The 6651-nt window shown below is 50.9% G+C and overlaps 1 long non-coding RNA gene across 1 annotated transcript; it reads right to left on the bottom strand.

Moving 5' to 3' along the window:
- Nucleotides 1–666: 666 nt before the first annotated feature.
- Nucleotides 667–6651, bottom strand: LOC134175352 (uncharacterized). The gene is made up of 3 exons (XR_009968982.1): nucleotides 6562–6651; nucleotides 2208–2334; nucleotides 667–1404 (listed from the first exon to the last, which is right to left on the bottom strand). It is a non-coding gene; the product is annotated as an uncharacterized LOC134175352 (long non-coding RNA).

Below are 6651 nucleotides of genomic sequence, written 5' to 3'. Positions count from 1 at the left end.
TTTAGCTACCAGACAAGCCGAGGAGGTTTAAGAAAGCCCCGAGGGCACAACAGGGGCACAGACCTGCTGCAGGATGAAGAGCTGGCTGGCCAGCCTGGGATGGGAAGCTCACGTGCATGTCAGGCAAAGAGCACTCAGAGCTGGGCTGTCTCTGAGGAGCATAAATCGGGCTGACACTGGGCAAAGGAGGCCTCCTACCTTGGAGAAATGGCACCCCCCATTCCAGCAGCATCACATCAGCTTCCCTCCATCAGAGACTTGCCTTTCCCATGGCAGCAACACCACTAGTTTGGAAGCAGAGAGTTTGTTTTCCTGCTCTGGGCGCCAGCAAGGCCAACACAAGGAGGCATCTACCCCATCTGCTCCTGAGGGAGAGGAGCTGCCCCTTCCCTCATGCTCCCCATTCCCCATCCTGCCTGGGCCTTCTGTGGGCCATGAGATTGGATTTGCCCTGCTGGGGACCAAGTCTTTCCCTCCTTTCAGGAGCTTTATACAATTAACCAGTTTGGGGTTTCATAACGCTGTAAGGCACTGGGCTGAAGCACGTCACCATCCCTCATGCTGACCCTCAAGATCACAGGCTGGGGGAAAAGAACAGGGAAAAAGAAAATGAAAAGGATCTTCTGTTATTCATTAACCACACTTTTGAGTTTGTTCTCACCAGGCAGCATCTGTGCTTAGGACAAATCCCTGTCCAAATACAAGCAAGATGTTTGGCTTGTAAGGCCTGTTAAAGTGATAGAGCACCAGACACTTCAAACGATACAGCCTTGTGTGATTGCGATGCTTAAGGACTCCTGTTCCATCTCTATCACAGGCTTTAGCAGCTATGATTCCCAGCCCGTCTCCTGACATTTACATGGTGCCATATATACATACACAGGCACACAAAGTCTGTATCTAAGGCAAAGCCCTGGAGCTGTGAAGCAGCAGCTCCTGGTGCTAGGAAGATCCCAGCGTTTATCTTAAGCATCAAGCGCCATCAGAATGCCTTGTTGTCTACTGGGTTCTGGGTCGAGATTTTGCTCAGCTCCAAGACCAAGAAATGGATGGAATCCTTCCTGACCGGCAGCCCTGGCACAGGCGCGTTCCGGGGGAGGCACAAAGCTCTTCCCTGGCTGCAGGGAGATGCAGCCCTGCTTGGCAGGAGTCAGTACTCAAAGCCAAAGCTCTCCCTGCCTGGGATGCCTCGTGGTACCGGCAAAACACTCCTGTGCCTGCCAGGCTGCAGCTGCTGCAGCAGCAGAGCTGCTTCTCTTCCCAAGTAGTGGTTGCATGGGACTGCCCCAGAGGGCCAGTGCAGGCCAATAGCTTGCATGAGAAAGAGCGGGCAGTTTGATGACTTGTGCTCTGGAATAACCCCACAGCCGGAGAGCACTGCTCCTGACATGAGTGTGCAATGTCCTGGAAAGCACCGCAATGAAGAGAACAAAGTATGAGGAGAGAGAGGCTGGGAGAGAAATGCACAGGGAACAGTCTATTAATACCTGCCTGTACTGCCATTGGGTTTAATCAGCACTTATAATCCCTCACTGTCAAGGGCATATCCATTCCCCCTCTAATTTTAAGTTATTATTATAATAAGGGTTCTACTATGAAGTGCTGTGAGCAGCATCCTTGTCACTAAACCTGTACCTCGTAACGGGAAACAGACCAGCAGAGGATCCATCACCAACACATGCAGGAGCACATTAACCACTGCACTGCAAAGCCCTTTACTTGTCACAACATATCAGGTGTTTCATTACACAGCCTGCCAGAGCCGCAAACGCACCAAAACCCAGCTACAGAGCAAGGGAAGAGGAACCTAAAGGGCCAACATCTCGTAGGGAAATAGGGTTTGTGTCACTGCTGTCCACTCGCAGGACTGGAAGAAGCTCTTCCCTGGGAGGGTGCTGAGGCACTGGCACAGGGTGCCCAGAGAAGCTGTGGCTGCCCCATCCCTGGCAGTGTTCAAGGCCAGGTTGGACACAGGGCTTGGAGCAAGCTGCTCCAGTGGAAGGGGTCCCTGCCCGTGGCAGGGGTTGGAGCTGGAGGAGCTTTAAGGTCCCTTCCAACCCAAACCAGTCTGGGTTTCTATGAATGGCCTCACCTCCTGCTTGGAAACTTGAGGGTCATTTTCTTGGGTGCCTGGCAAAGCAACCACCCAGCTGCCCACACAGCTCTCAAGGTGTGGAATCCTTGATGCACCTCAGCGCCATCCAAACCGGAGTTCATTTTGTGCATTGTTTTTCCTCTCATTACATTAATTCCACCTTAGAGGAAGCCACCACATCCTTTTCCTTTGAGGCCATCACCACTGGAATGCAGTTCTACACTTCATGGTGCTGGAAACTCCATGCCAGGACCAGAGGAGCAGTGCAAGTTCATTAAGACAGAGAGGAAGAAAGCCTTGTTATTTCCCTGGTGAAGGAATCAGCTTCTCAGTTACAGCACACTGATGGGTGGGCAGAGAGCTGGCGAACGGAGCAGCACAGGGAGATGGATGATGAGCTCAGGACTCCATTAAGCAAGTCAATGGCCCAAGCACCCACAGACCTGCTTTCCCCCAGCTGCCTCACACTGCCTCAACCTCCCCAGTGAGCATCTTTGTGGATATTATCCAGCAACGAAAATGAGTGAGCGAACAAAGTGTCTCTGGGTTGAAGTAGGAGGAAAGAAAGGGTTAAAACCCTTCCCACGGCCACCTGGACCCCTGTACCAGCCTCCCTCATCCCAGAGAAGCCAACAACTCACTTCAAAGGTGAAGGAGCTGGGAGAAGGACCCAGAAATCTCAGCTCAGGGTCTTTTTGGCCTTCCGCACACTCAGCTCTGCTCTAAGGAGCTGCTGTTTATGTGCATCGGCTGCTTGTCTCCTGTGTTTTCCTGTCCTCAGAAGGGGAGGCTCCGAGCTCTGCTTTAAATTCATTATTGATAGTTAAATAAATAAGCAATCAGTGCAAAAAGCCCTAAAACACTTTCAAGCTTAATTTAAAGGCCCCGGTCTAACGTTTGGAATAATCTCCTGACTAGAGGCAGGAACTGAGCCCACGTCAAACAGCAGCAGCAGATTAGCGAGTTGCCAACACAGCTTCCCGATGATAGAAGGCAGCTCAGGACAAGTTACCATTGTTTAACCTAATTTATTTATCTGCATACAATCACAGCGCAGCCTTAGGGGAAAGGCAGAGGGGAAATAATTGGAGCTGATTTACTTGTATTTGTTTGCTCTAAATGGGAACAGAAAATAAAAAGGTGGAATATTTTACAGAAAATCAGTCCAGAAAATACATCTCTTTTGGGGGAGCCAGATTTCAGCTCCGAATTGCCCAGAAAGCAAAGCAGGCAGCAGCCATCCCCGGTGGCACCAAGGAACTCTCATTCCCATTCCCCCACTGGAAAGAGCCATTCTTTTGTTCAATAAATCCACTTTATTGCTACTAAAAATGACTCTTTTTACTGAAAGGCCTCTTCCCAGTTAAAATGCCAACCAAATCTGGAAATAACAGGGCAGGCCCCGCCAGTGAGGAGCTTGAAAAGGTTAAAGTCTAAAAGCTATTTGGGAAACACATGGCCACTTCTATGGGAAAGCAAATGCATTGTTTCAGAGGTGAAATGGGAACATCTGGACCCCACAGCCAGCCAGGCTTAATGTTGGAGGCAAGCAGGGAAGATGCATACCTTTACCAGGCTCGGCAAGAGAACAAAAGGGTCCAGGAGAAGAATGGAAAAGCTCATAATGCATCAAATCTGATTTGCTATTTAAACTCATGCTTTCACTAACGGGTGCTGCTGCACCTTTGAGCTCCCTGAATCCCAGGGAGCTGCCTGCACACATCCTGGCATTGGAGAGGATTTTCTCAGGGAAGGTTCAAGAAAGGATGCACCAAACTGATCAGTTTGACCTTGACTCGCTTCTAGCCCAGATTAACCTTAGACTGAGAGAGACTGGGACTGTGCAGAAGCCAGAGCAAAGCAGGAGGTGATGCTCTTAACGGCAAAGTTGGCAATGTGGTGACAAAACCATAAAAAGAATAAGGTATGACTTGTAATTTTGGATTGTAACTTGTACTGAGCTGCTGCCTGCAGGAGCCTGCCATGAGAGGATCTCATTGCACCTGAGCTGGAAGAGAGGCTGTCAAGACTGTCACCAGAATCAAGAGGAGGACCAGTGCAGCAGAGCAGCTCTCATCTCCCCCAACCCCTCATGGGTTTGATTCCGCTGCCACAGCAAAACCTGCATGTGCATAGCAGAGCAGGACTTCAGGAGGAGCACAGAAATAAGCCGTCTTTATATAAATAAACCAGACTTGAAAACCTTATCGTTTCACTAAAGCCTTTCCCTGCTGCTCATGTAAAGAAGATTTCAACCCAGCAGCAAGTTTCCTTGCCTAATTCCCATGTCACCGCTGATCTTCCCTCTATCCCTCATTCAGCCGCACCCCACCACAGCCAGGATTCCAGCTTCTGGCAGGGTCCCTACTCACTGTCCTCTCCCACAGCTTCACTGGAGCTTCACTCCGGCTCAGCCCTGCATCTCGGACCGCTGTAAATGCTTTCAGTGTAAACGCTTTCAGCGTTTGTTGCTGTCCTTCCTTTGTTATCCATTTAACATCTTTACACATCAAAGCAGCCTATTTATAGTCGCCTTCTCCAGCAGGACCGAGCAGCTCCTTTGGCTGTAGCAGGATCCCTCAGCCACGGGCCACATCAAGCAAACACACAAACTGAAGGGGATCTGTCTTTGTGCTGCAAATAGGGCTGCTCTTTTAACTCAGGCTAGAGCTAAAGCTGAGCAGGAGCAAGGAGCCCAATTCTCCCAGGGATTCTCCTCCTCGTATGTGAAAACAGAGAGTGCCTCGCATCTTGCTAGCGCTAGACTCAGCTTTCAGATCGTTCTTTGGCAAGAACAGGAAGAAGCATCTCATCACCAGACTGCAAGGCTGAGATTGCAGCTAAGGACTTCCTTTGTATAGGGTTCCTCGGATTGCCTGGGCCTAATTATTCCACAACATGGACCCAGTCCCATCCCCAGTGTCAGGTGCCCTGTGCTAGGAGCAGTTAACAGAGCCTCCCCTGGGACAGGTCTATCTGAGCAGGAGCACATCAGCCACACAGCAGGGCCCTGAGCAGTGCTGCCATGTGGGATTACAGCATTCCAAAACATTAAGTCTCATTACAACTCCTTTTGTCCCACACCAACGTGAAGTCTATAGGGAAATCATTCCCTCTGGCTCTTTGCTTTAATGGAATGTGTGTATCTACAATCCGTTTGAACAAAGTTCCAGCAGGAGAGCAGAGCCCTGCTCAGGCTGCCTCTCGCCCGCATGTTATCGCCTGGGTAGTCACAAACACCGGGGAAAAACAGGAATGCAAATCCCTAGCAAGCTGCCATCTGCTCATCCCAACCATCTGACGCATGCTTTTCCTGGGAACATCTCCTGTGCTGCAGGATGAGCGTCCATCGGAACAGGACAGCAGCCTCTCCTGCTCTTGGTATGTGGAAAGCTGCCCAGCTGGTATCCCTGCTCCATCCAGGAGCCACAGCTGGCATGGCTCTTCAATATTTGATCAACCTCTGCCACCACCTCAACTCCCCAAGCAGTTTAAGTCCTGCTTCCCCAAGTCTACAGAAACGGAAAGTTTACCCTGAGCGATTCCAGCCAAGATGACTCAAGACGGAGTCCTCAACTGAACTCACTCCACTCAACAGTAAAGCCCATTTGAGCTCCTTTTCCTGCTAGTAGAGATGAAACAAGAGGGCTGTGCTCAGACGATTCAGTTGAGCACAGCTGATCTCTACCAGCGGGGTGCCTGGCCCCAGCCACAGAGACTGCTGAAGCTTTGCCAAATATTAATGTGTGCAAGCATACAAGTGATGCTTGTGATAGCCCAGGGCCCAGCAGGAGAAACTAGTGGCCCAGGGAGAATGTGCAACCTCCTGAGAGTGAACACCAAGCTGCTTTTGAGTGTCTGAGACAATCACTGGAAAAACAGCATCCTTGTCTCCAGAGCATGCACTCCAGCTAATGCCTGACACTGTGTCCAGGGCAGGAGTGAAAGCACCTGTATTTAGACACATTAAGAGTGGGTTTAGTAGCCACTCTTAGTTTAATGCTGCCAAGGAAAGCTGGGCTGTGCTTAACACAGCTGCTCAGAGCCTGGGACAGAGAAGCTGTGGCTGCCCCATCCCTGGCAGTGTTCAAGGCCAGGTTGGACACAGGGGCTTGGAGCAAGCTGCTCCAGTGGAAGGTGTCCCTGCCTGTGGCAGGGGTTGGAGCTGGAGGAGCTTTAAGGTCCTTTCCAACATAAACCATTCCATGATGGAGGCACCTTCAAGGAGTTCCAGTTCATTCCCTGCCACAGCCTCCACAAACAAACCAGGCTCCAAACCCAAAAGCAAATGCTGATGAAGCTGTGTCCTTCAGACAAGGGCCTCCAGTGTTTCGGCAGTGGTGTGTGCCCAGCCTCCTGTGAGGCACACACAGACGGTCAGAGCTGCTTCAAGGAAACCGAGGAAGGGAAGCAAAGCAAAGCGATGCAATCGAGGTGATGCAGACAACGAGGATGCTCCTACTCACCGGGATACAGGGGTCCTCCCCGCAGCAAGCACCGGCCTCAGCTGGTCCCAGGCACTGCTCCAGCTCTAGGACAGAGGCACCCTCCTCCCA

This window comes from Pezoporus occidentalis, unplaced genomic scaffold (genome assembly GCF_034315485.1).
Source record: "Pezoporus occidentalis ecotype Australia unplaced genomic scaffold, CSIRO_AGI_Poc_V1 ctg68, whole genome shotgun sequence".
Taxonomy (NCBI): Eukaryota; Metazoa; Chordata; class Aves; order Psittaciformes; family Psittacidae; genus Pezoporus; species Pezoporus occidentalis.
Note: the sequence above shows the minus strand (reverse complement) of the source record. Positions and strands in the feature narration are given on the sequence as shown.